Here is a 3,566-nt window from a genome sequence, read left to right as displayed (position 1 = left end):
AGAGCTGTATTAAATGGTATTTTTTTCAAATATAATAATAATAGTGATAATAATAATAAAAATAATAAATACATTTTTAAAAACCTCTAACTTTATACATTTAATATCTGCTGGCTACTCCAATGAGTGCACATGCATTAGCACACCTGTATGCCAAGGGAGAACAATGACACCATACATCGCAGATTACTTAAAGAAATGCAATTGAGCTGTGGGCAGCAAACAAGTCTCAGGCACTTGCACATGTGCATTACAAAGCAAAGCTAAAGGCATGCATTCGCACTGGCTGTGTGGAGCGTCTTAGAAAAAATGTTTACGCACATCCATGCAGGCAGGGTGTGACATGATAAACAACAATAAATGTCTCTTTTAATACTTGTTTTTAATTTAAAAAATAAATTGCAAGAGATCATACAATAAACCTTATGTTACCTCAAAGCATCGCAATCATATTAAGATGCATTTTGAGCACATGTACAATCACAAATATATTTGGACCATCACAATGGACTTAGAAATTATGAATATAATTATTTTACATGGTTATTTACAATTAAAAGCAAGACACCAGTTTGTTCCTTAATTTACTATAATATCATTGAATTCTAAAAATTAAATAAAATTAGGAAAAAATATTCAGAATTTAAAACTGAACAAAACATTGTAAAAATTGTATTCCGTTCTAAAATACCTGCTTGACTTCTACTGTGAGTTGAGGCAATGTACTTTTGCAAACAGGTTTTAGTAATCAGGGGTTTGTGCGCTTAATGATAGAGAGTTCATGCTGAGCCAGGTTTGCACGTGAATTTTGTGTACAGGTGCATCACTTTGGCATTAAGTAAACAAGAATAAAGTATCTCTGACACGCTTTCTCAAGACTGACGGCCCAGCAAGCTGAGCTTACGGCCTTAGTAAATCAGGCCTATACAGGGAGACAGATACAGAGCACTTTTGCTGTTGACCTTCTGTTATAGATTTTTTCCCCTCTTTTCAGTATTGGACAGGAAAATGACTTGCAGGGTGAGCAACGTCTAAAGAGCCTTCTGAAAAAAAAATAAAAAATCTATTTTTGAGTTGAACATTTGGTACTGCTGCTTCATCAGCCTGGAAACCACAAGCTTTAACGTTAATGGGGCTACAGAGAGTTTAATACACAGGGCTTTTTTAGGTAAGGAGGCTGACCCTCCACCCTGTCACCTCTTCAAATGAACTTATTTTACATAGGAATAAAAATGTTGCTTGCTGCCTTTTTCAAACTTAAATAACATGTCCCATGGTTTAAACCAACAATTACATATGAGAGAAGCCTGGTATAATAAACGTAACGCAGTATTCCATCTTACACCTGTTGTATAAAGCGTGGAGGCCTGCTACTGTCGTTTTCAAGCACTTTCATAATTACATTCATGCAAGCAGAGATATCTATCTGAAACTGTGAGCCTGGTCTTAGTGGCAACTACTTTAAACCCACGATCATAACAAACCGAACTCTTTACACCCGCATATATGTTTCAAATGCACTTTTGAAATTAAAAAATACAGTGCACAATAATGATAAGATTATTATTACTGTTGACAGTAGCAGAGTACAATTAGGGAGATCTCTTATAATGTCACCATATGTATGCAATATTCTGTATTGATTTTCTACAAAAAACAAAACACAACCGTTGAGATTTCAATAACCTGACATTTAAAGGGTGTAAAATTTACTATAAATTTAAGTTTTGCACCAGAGTTTTACAAAATGTATAAACTTGTGTTTTCTTAATCCTAATCAGCAAACCTCTATAATAAAAAGAACCCCAAAAGATTCTGCTTTTGTGATCAGTTATTTGAAGTGAAGTCAGTTTTGCTTTGATGGTGGTGAACATATTTCTTTTAGTATATCATTGGAAAAAAAAAAAAAATAAGTCCTATCTCAAAAAGGTTAAGCTTTAAGTTCAAGTAAACATTCAGCCTGATTAAAAATATAACTTATAATTCTTCCTTTTCTCTCTTCCTACCCATTGTCTAAATGCTACAAGGGAGCTCTGTCACATGTATGGGGGCGATTTACAAAAGCAGACATTTTCACACTAGGAAAATGAACCTGTGTTCACTTCAAACACCCAATATGTGCAAGATAGGGTTGTACCTCTTAAATTCTCTTGCACATGATTGGTAAAATGAACACAGTCTCGCTTTTACAAAAGCGCATGCAGATAAATTCATCTGTTAAAAAAAATTACTTTATGACTGCAGAAAGAAATTTAAGACCAGTGTGATCCCAATGCCTTGACGACACCCATCTACATTCAATACAAATATAGATGTAATGTTTAATGGTTTCTGGAAAGCCAGACAGCAAAAGCTTTGGTCCTCTTTGCCTACTTACCTGTCAAATCTGTGTATGTTTCAAACACCAGACAATTTGGGTAATATAAATGACAAAAAAGATTTTGCTTAAAGAATAAACTTGCAGAAAGTATACCAAGTAGGATAATGACTATGAGGTAATGGAGAATGAGTAGTAGTAGCAATATGATGATGATGATGATGATGATGATAATAATAATAATAATAACAACAATATTAGTAATAATAATAATACATTTAGATGCTACAGCTACCTCATAAGTCTAACTTTGTTTTAATCATCAGTCAGCTTACGGTCTATTAAAAAAAAAAAGCTTCAAAGCTCCCTCATCTTTGCTTTAGTAAGACCCATATCTTCTTTTTATACTGTTGATTTTAAGAAACAGAGCTTACTTGTAACAATAAACAAGTATAATGAGAAAAATGTCAAAATGAAGTTAGATGTGCAAAGAAAATGGGAAATGCCTATTATATCATTTTATTCCTTTCTGTTTTTGTTTTTTTGTTTTATTTGTTAGTGGCACCAAGACAAAAGCGGTCTGTATATCACAGTACATTAAAATGCTGTCATTTTCTGAGCACTGATACACATCATGTAAAATGTACAACAGGCAATACAGCATTCAAAGCTCTAATTTTGCAACGAGAAGGGTGGGTGCGTACATCAACTTTAATGATTCCCTTTGTCTTCATGAAAAATGTTAACGGGCTATATCTGTTCAGCAGTTGTGTGGTTGTCATGTGGTTGCACTCCTTGGTTCTTGTATATTTTTTTTTGTGCTTTCTTTTTTTTCAGTTGAAACACTGAAAGCGTACACCATAGTCTATGTGTGTGTATATATAGATTAGATAGGTGTATCACTGGGGTGGATGAGTCTGTTTGTAGCAACTGATAAATAACACTCTTTCCTTCTCTCACCCACAAGTGTACAGGAAGGGGGTTTACACTGAGTTCCTGTTGAATATTCGCAGATTAACTACATTCAGTGCAGTATGAACATAAACTTTTGAGGTTTCTGTTTTGCATTGCTGCAACCCCACATGGAAAAAAAAAAAAAAAAAAAAAAAAAAGGGAGGGTAGGGTAGAATGAGTTTCTAAACCAGCTAAGTGTTTTGTAAAAACACATCCTCACTAGAATAGCATTTTCTTCTGTTTATCCTCCTTGCCTGAAAGGGTTTTTTTCTTGTTTTGTTTGTTTGTTTAGCCC

Source organism: Nanorana parkeri, unplaced genomic scaffold, assembly GCF_000935625.1.
Source record: "Nanorana parkeri isolate BGI_ZX_2015 unplaced genomic scaffold, ASM93562v1 scaffold23, whole genome shotgun sequence".
Lineage (NCBI taxonomy): Eukaryota > Metazoa > Chordata > Amphibia > Anura > Dicroglossidae > Nanorana > Nanorana parkeri.
This window is presented reverse-complemented; position numbering follows the sequence as displayed.